Source organism: Amblyomma mixtum, chromosome 10 (genome assembly GCF_055824585.1).
Source record: "Amblyomma mixtum isolate Tamu chromosome 10, ASM5582458v1, whole genome shotgun sequence".
NCBI classification, from domain to species: Eukaryota; Metazoa; Arthropoda; class Arachnida; order Ixodida; family Ixodidae; genus Amblyomma; species Amblyomma mixtum.
The window spans coordinates 84,513,192-84,521,535 of record NC_143021.1 but is presented as its reverse complement, the minus strand read 5'-3'; the positions used below and the strand labels follow the sequence as shown (position 1 = coordinate 84,521,535).

Here is an 8,344-nt window from a genome sequence, read left to right as displayed (position 1 = left end):
AATTTAACTATCATCCATACTCTGCCTGTCCGAGGCAGATCACTTCATGCTAGGCTCTGCATATAAATATACATTTGCAGAGTACAATTTGCATGTCGCTTCACATGCTGTATAAGCACAGGACAACAAAAACTGGTAGCATCACTAGCGTAGACGTACAGTCGTCCAGACAAGTTTATGAGATGTGGATTTCCAGTAAAAAAAATTCAGGAGGGCACTTTGTTGACCTAAAGTGCTGTGAGGCGAAAGCCTTAAGCGCAGTGTTGCTGCTTGTGTCACTGATGTGTTAAGATGTTAAACTTCGCTTAGAGCGAAACGCGACAGCGTCTTGCAATGCTGCCAGGGAGTCCACAGAACGCCATCGCCCGTTCGGTTCTACGCTTTGCTAGTCGGTAAATTGGTTTTTGAGGAAAGGAAATTATCTGCCTCGCATACCTCGGTGGACACCTGAACCTCGCCGTAACGGGAAGGGAGGAAGATGGGAGTGAACGAAGACACCGTATTCACTAGACGCGCCTTTGTTCATTATAAGCCATCGAGCAGGCATAGCGGAGTGTTAGCATGCTCGTCTCGCACTCCAGAGACCGGGGTTCGATTCCCGAACTCGACCAATTTCCTACTCGGTTTTATTTATTTATCTAGCCTGATTAGAAAGATTAATTAGGCTAATTGGGTAAATTAAGCAATTCACTAACCTCATTCCCACTTACATGGAGCATCGCTATACGATCCCTTTAATTGGTCGCATGGTTACTAGCCAAGCGCGCCGCAGCTCCGCCGGAGTGAAGGATGAACCTCCATCGATGGCAGGAAAGTGCAAGCAGTATTGCTTTCGAAATAAAAATTCTGCTTTCAGTCTCCAGCGAGTCAGTGGGTATTATCGCAGCGGATAGAACAAAGTACTGCATGGGCTCAGACCATCCCGAGGTGGTACCAACTGACACTCAGAATCAGATTAATAATACAAAAAAGGAAGGATAATTAAATCAATTAGGATATAAAATTCAAGAGGGAGGTTTTAAGTCCCACATCAACACGATAATAATTCTAGATCAGTGAGTCAAAGGTACCGAGCGCCCAGCTGAAGTAGTGGGCCCATGCCAGGCTCGAGCACATATACAGGCTGGTCACACTTTTGGATCAAGTACACTATGGGCACGTTGTAGCCCTGAACCTAGAGACAAAGGTGAAGCCAACCCTATGATCAGATCAATGACAAAAATTCAATGTACTTGTAAAGAGGAAGATGGGCAGCGGCGGCGTAGCCGCACTGCCAGGGCGGTGCCGCCTTTCGACATCGTCTCGGAGCATTATTCCCTGTCTTAGTTGGCCTCCTTGAAAGACCCTATAGACCTTTTCATGGCCCATCCTTGAACCAGAGCACCTGCGCTGGCGTCCCTGGTGTTGAGGGTATCCTACCATAGTTGCCACCCCTCTCCGAGCTGTGACATCGTCGACTAGTCCAGCAGTTCCACGGCTCTGTCCCTGGTTTTCGAAGCGGCGTGCTTCTACTATGACGTACTGTAATCGAAAATCATCTGGCCGGAACTGCGCTGTCTACGGCTGCACTAACAACCAGCGCAAAAGAAACATTCTAGGCGTCATCGTGTGCCCAGAGCACAGTGTTCCGCGAGAGGAGTGTCGATGCGATATGTTTACTTTGCATCGTTTCCCAGCGTCGCCTGAACTGCGGCAGCAGTGGATCGCTGCCGTCAACAGGAAGAACTTTAACGCGACAGAAGCCTCCCGTGTGTGCTCGCGACACTTCGTCGGAGGAAAGAAGACGGACAAAAACGCTGTCCCCATGCTGGATACAGGCTACGAGAGGAAAGTAAATTTCCGTCGTCTTTCACTCACGACCGAGATGAGCGCACACGCTTCTTGCTACGACGATTTAACAGCATCTTTTTTCAGGTGATTCTTGGGCGCCGCCGCCTAGTCAGACAGACGTACACACCGCAACCGAAGAAGGTACGCTGTGATGTTTTGCGTCCGTATTTCACGTACATTTCGAAAGTGTGACAGCTCGTGCCTCTTTGCAGATGTGAAGATCCGCTGGCGCCAAGACGGGGTTGTGCAGCGATGCTGGACAGATAACTGATGTTTGCGCGCAAGCGTGCCCAGATCTAGTAAGTTCTGATCTTCTGATTCTTACTGTGCAATTCGCAGACAAAGTTCGCAGGCACAATGAAATAATCAAAAGAGACGATGGCATGTTCGTTTAGGTTTTGAAGCTTGTGCGGTTAAGCAACATCGCGAATCACCGAAACCAGACGCACGTTACTTTTACTTTTTCATGTGCTTCGGAAAATAATATTCTCGTGTTCAACCCCCCCCCCCTTTTTTTGCAAGCATTTGTGATACAGCACAGGGCGAGCTAAGCAGGTAGAGCATAGTACAGTCTTCATACTTTTTCCAAAGCGCTCCAATCGCGTGCTCAGGTACGCACTTGGACATCCGCTAGTGTCTGCATGTATTTTTGAGGTGAAGAGAAACGAGATCGGATTCAATCCCCGGTCCACTTAAGTGTCTGTCGAGTCATATAAAATATTTTGGCGCTCACCGAAACGTGTTTGGCATTTTTATAAAGTTGTTCTGCTAATAATAAAAATTACAATGCAGACAAGCCTCTATTCCCATTCGGTAAGGTAATTAATCTGCCGTTTTCTTTTCCACTGTTACAACCCAGACAAGTACCATTGAAAGGCCTCTACCTCGTGGGCATAAGAGTTTCTTGATAAGTGCACATGCAGCATTAAGTGAATTCCCTGAAAAGTTTTACCTTCCTCTCCTCTACATAGGTGCATAATTTGCATACTAGAGAGTGCTGGTATTATGTTTCAGCGTAGTTAACTTACCAAAGGGCGCTTCTTTCAGACAAGTTCTTTCCTTCAGCTGCAGTGACACATAGTTATTCATCTAGGGTGAAATTAATGATGCCCCTTCATTTATGATGAATGTGGCTGATTTGACGTACACAGTAAATATTGTCACAGGTTACAAGGAAAGCATTAAATGGTCAAATTGTTATTTTTGTGCAGTTCGTGTCTGATGAAAAGGATACTGAAACACCACTTGATGAGCATGTGGCTTGCTTGGTAAGTGAAACTCTTGCATATCACTTAATGTCCACAACTTTCACATTCTGGAGCATATTTGGGTGCATGTCATAGCGTCGATTGCTCGCAGCTGCGCCCTCAAGGTCATTAAATCATGCCCTTGTGAGACATTTTGGATCATTGTTAGGTCTAAAGTAATGCGAATGAAAGCTCTTCTAAACATTTTCTGTTTTGTTGAAAGTTGCTCAGGCATGTCAAGTAGGAACCATCTGTACTGCCGGGGACTAAAGATTGCGGGATGCTAGTTTTTGGAAAAACGTTTATTGCAGCTCCACCTCGCTACCCAGTCGCCCGATATTGTTACCAGAGGAAAGATAATTCAGGCCTTCAACACCTTCATTCAATATCATTCATTCATCCCAAGAACTCACGTACCACAAACTTTTATCCCCGATAGTACAGCTTGCGTCAGTGTATCCACTAAGGCAGGGCATGGTCACGCTAATGTCATTAAATGCTTTATCTTCGTTATATGATACGACAAGCTGTGAGAGAAGTTCATATTCATGTAGGCATATCTGAACTGCTAATAAATACAGACTACTCAGAATGGAAACTTTCAAGTACAACATCATTGTGTAGTTTGGTGGAAGGGGTTGTTTCACTTCATAACTGCATGATGGCCGAGTTTTTGCATCATCGCCACACATACCAATATGTGACTGCGTCATAGGAAGAGGTGTTTCTAGATAAGTGTACACACAGCATTAGGTGAATACCCTTTAATTATTTTTGCTGCCTTGTACGTATGCATGTAACTTGCACACCTTAGTATATTGGTATTTTATTCGGCCCTGTTCATCCACCAAACAGAACCTTCGTTGGACAAGTCCCAGATTTCAACGCATCTAGAGTAAAATGTCGGTTGCCTGGCTGACTGTGCTTCGACATCTAGGTTAGGCGTAAAAGTCAGTTTCACCACAGAATTGCATAAATGGTTGAGCTGGTGCTAGATAGCAGCATTATGAACATGATTCTGACCAAAAGGCCACTGGTCATCACTGTGCGATGCTCATACCGATAAAATAGTAATAAAAATCTCAAGTGCTGTAACTCCTTCCTGCTGGCGCTAAATCAGGCATTGGGTCCCAACACTGTGAATCATTAAACTGCAAATACCCATCTGTAACCTGTATTAGTGCATATTAGATAAAAAGTAGTCAATGTGAAGTGAAACAATGTAAAAAAATGGCTTGCGTTTGGTCTAGGGTTGAATTCTGTAGCAGAAAATGGATTTGGCTTGCATAATGGAAGCTAGCGGTGACAAATATGCATGATGCAACACATTCTTCACTTTGTGAATAAATTAAAACCACACAGTGGTAACTGTGCTGTTAATATCAATTGATGCAGGCAGCTGATGACATGATCGAGGAGCCGAAGTCCGATGAAGTGGCACCTGCCGTGGTAAGTGCTTTCCCAGGTGCATATGTTAGCACTAAGTTCTACACTTAAGTTCTAACAAGTGAATGTACTTAGCACTATGATCAACAGTTGTCATGCACTTTCCTCGATGCAGGTAGTGCCCAACATGGGCGAGGAGGTAATTCGCGACCAAGTAATACCTGCCATGGCAAGTGTACTCCTATCATCTGCAATCTGTCGTTCTGTTGGCGGCACTCATAATGCACATGCCGGGAGATATTAAGCACCTGTGCTCCAGTTTATGTCGAAGCACTCTGTGGTATGGAGGTAACAGGGACTTTTAGTGCGTAAGCATTAATTCGATGGGTACAAATCCCGAGCACAATTGTTCATTGTCTGTTCGTCTTGCGTGAGCTCTCCGTCCCGCGACACTGCCCACTCTTTGTAACCTCCTACAAAGAAAAAAATGCGTGCTTTCGCACCGACTTGAATGTAGTAAACATTCTATGTGTGCTTTTGTATGTGTTTAGTAGACAACGCTTGTAAGGTCGCGGCTTAAAATGTTAAGATGTGCGGTTAGGCAGATAAGTTCTCTTCGCATACCGGTCTTCAAATGTTTGGGGGAAAAGTTCCAAAGTCATCTTGCTTATCACAAAGCATGCTGGGTGCTACTGCACATCACACTACTGCTGACACTGAATGCACAATGTTTTTCCATAATGCAGGCAGGTGCTGAAATGGCTGAGGAGATGATGGAAGATGAAATGACACCTGCCGTGGTAAGTGCCCGCCTGCCTACAGGTGTGTGCTATTTTTTGAGTGTTAATGTTGTGGCTAAGGGCAGATGGTTGCACCCAGAACGCGCTCTCTCCGAAATGCAATAACAGTGCCTCTCTTTGAGGTGCTGATGATTGATGCCTCAGCCTGTGTAGAACTAGCCAGTGACTTGAAGGTAAAAGTAATAGCAGCACGCATTATGACAAGCATGCATTCTAAGACAAGTATCAGACTGCGAGCAATACTGAATGCATGATGTTTTTCCATAATTCAGGCAGCACCAGAAATGGCTGATGAGGGGATCCCAGATGAAGCACCACCTGCCATGGTAAGTGGCAACATGCATATGTGCCCTCCATGGTACAAAGTTGCCATCAAAGCTAAAGGGAAATGGTTCCATTTATAATGCACAAGCTCTAACATGCAAAAATATGTATCATTGACAAAGTACAGGCTGCCAGCACCAGTACGTTGTGCTGGTGCTAGAGAGCTGAGCATGTCGAAGCGTATCCGCACTAACACAACACACAGCAGTGAAGTGTCATGTAAGACACTGGCAAGTGACCATGACAGGTGTAGTGCACTCACAAAGAAATTGAGAAATTAAGAGCTTCATTTCATCATTAAAATTCATATACAAGAGAAGAAAATAATCCAAAATGTAAACCTATGAAAGGGTGTTGGCCAAGTGATATTTGGGCCAAGCAATTTAACTGGCTTAATAAATAAAATCAGGATGACCTTTGTTCACGGAGATGACCTTTTAGTGCGGTAAATGTGGTGTGATACGGAGGTAATGATTTTTCAAACTCGTATGACAAAGTATTGCTGCAGATCATATCGTAGGCTTTTCAGTGAGTACATTTTCCACAATCCTGTATCATGTTCTGATGACGTGAAGTGCCAGTCCCCAATGTGTGCCACAATTGTTTACACCTCAGAAGAAATAATTTTGCCACCAATTTTGTGAAGACAACCTTTGGCACGTCTAGGGAAACTTAAGGAGTGTTCTATTGTTGAATTTTTATGGTTGCTCTGGGTTGGGTCCACCTCGAAAGCAAACAAAAGTTCATGCTGGTAGAAGTCCAAGCAGCCACAAATAGCTGCTGCGCAGCTGAAAAATTCAAGGCGGTAGTTTCTTGAAATAAAAAAGCAATTTTATTATCGGAATGCATTTAAAACGTGTACTCTTATGATTCAGCCTCTAAGGAGTTACTTAGGGCTCAGAAAATACTCAAAAGTTGACAGGTGTGCCACCACTTCAAAAATATATGCAGCTCACAAGCTGCAGTCAGGGAATGCAGCTCTGCATAGGTTTACCATCCACACCGACATACAGACCTGGCAACTTACTGCTGCTTTTTCTTTGCAATAAGAAGAAATTTGTTCATGGCCAACGAGTTTCTTATTGCCAGTCAGGAAGGAGTAAAAGGACTCCTGCAGATGTGGCATGTTGATGACTTTTGTGCTTGAACTTATGCCTAGCTCTCCTTGTGATATGGAGACGGAAAGGTTGGTTGGTTGGTTTATCGGGTTTAACGTCCCAAAGCGACTAAGGCTATGAGAGACGCCGTAGTGGAGGGCTCCGGAAATTTCGACAACCTGGGGTTCTTTAACGTGCACTGACATCGCACAGTACACGGGCCTCGAATTTCTCCTCCAAAGAAATTCAGCCGCCGCGGCCGGGATCGAACCCACGTCTTTCGGGCCAGCAGCCGAGCACCATAGCCACTGAGACACCGCGGCGGCCGAGGAGACGGAAAGTATTTCAGGACTATTTCTGGCAAATGTGCAGGTGTAGTTTTGGATAATCACGAGACTCTAACCACTGTATTGGTGCATTGTTTTGTTATTTGGTGCGCTAGTAACTCTTGCAACTTTCTTTCCATGCAGGAAAAATCTTCTGAAGTGAAAACTACTTCAACTCAGTGGGAGGACATACACAATGAGCATAGTTATTGCCGGCCTGGACTTGGCACATGGTCAAATAAGCAGCAGCTATCTGCAGCAACATTAGGAGAAGACGACTGTGTCTTTTATACGGGACTGGCTAAAACATACTTTCGAAACGAAGTCACAGCAGTGAAAGTAGAGTCGAGGAAGGTCTTCACTGTGCTCCCCTATGAAGATCAGCTGCTCCTCAGTCTCATGCGACTGCGCCTTGGCCTTCTCTATGGGCACCTGGCTAGAATATTTCAAATATTTGTAGGGAGTGTCTGCAACATTTTCAGTCATGTGCTGTCGGGGCTGTGCACCATTATGAAAAAAGTCGTAACTTGGCTACCACGATCAATCATCCGAAACAGTATGCTCAAGTCATTCATTGACAACGGATACGACACCACCACATGTATTGTCGACTGCTCTGAGATAAACCTGCAGCGACCAAATAAACTGATGCCAAGCGCTCAAACCTAGAGTAGCTACAAGACGCACAACACTGTGAAGTTTCTTATTACCATAGCACCAGATGGTTACATAATGTATGTGTAACCAGCTTATGGAGAACGTGCATCGGACAAATATATCACGAAAGACTGCAAGCTGGAGGACCATCTCGGCCAAGGAGATGAAGTCATGGCTGACAGAGGCTTCACCCTGACAACAGGCATGATAATCCAAGGAGTGAAGCTAAACGTGCCTGCCTTCACAAAAGGTAAGGGTATTGCATAAACATGCGATAATGGATGACTGGATTGCCTCATGGATATGTCATTTTTCAGGGAAATCTCAGCTCAGTGAAGAGGAAGTCACCAGGACAAGACGGATAGCTTCCGTGCGCATTCACGTGGAACGCGCCATAAACAGGATTAAAACCTACCTTATAATTAAGCAGGCCCTGCCCATCAAGTCCAAGAAGACGAAAAGCAAAATTATTTTTGTTTGTTCAGGTCTTTGCAATCTCAAAGGTCCTTTAATCGCTACCAGGAGAGAGCCCACAACTGAGTACATCTGTGCCAAGTACAAGAGCACGCTTGGTCAGCCTCCCTACTCTGGAAAGCGGAAGACATAAAGTAGCCGTACTATATGGCTGGAGCCATGTTGCAGCAGCCTTCCGAGCTGAAACTTGGCAAGGACCTCAT

The 8,344-nt window shown here is 45.0% G+C and overlaps 1 pseudogene; it reads left to right on the top strand.

The window, feature by feature from the left end:
* The first annotated feature begins 1,513 nt into the window (after window positions 1–1,513).
* Window positions 1,514–8,032, top strand: LOC149326332 (uncharacterized; annotated as a pseudogene).
* The last annotated feature ends 312 nt before the right edge of the window (window positions 8,033–8,344 follow it).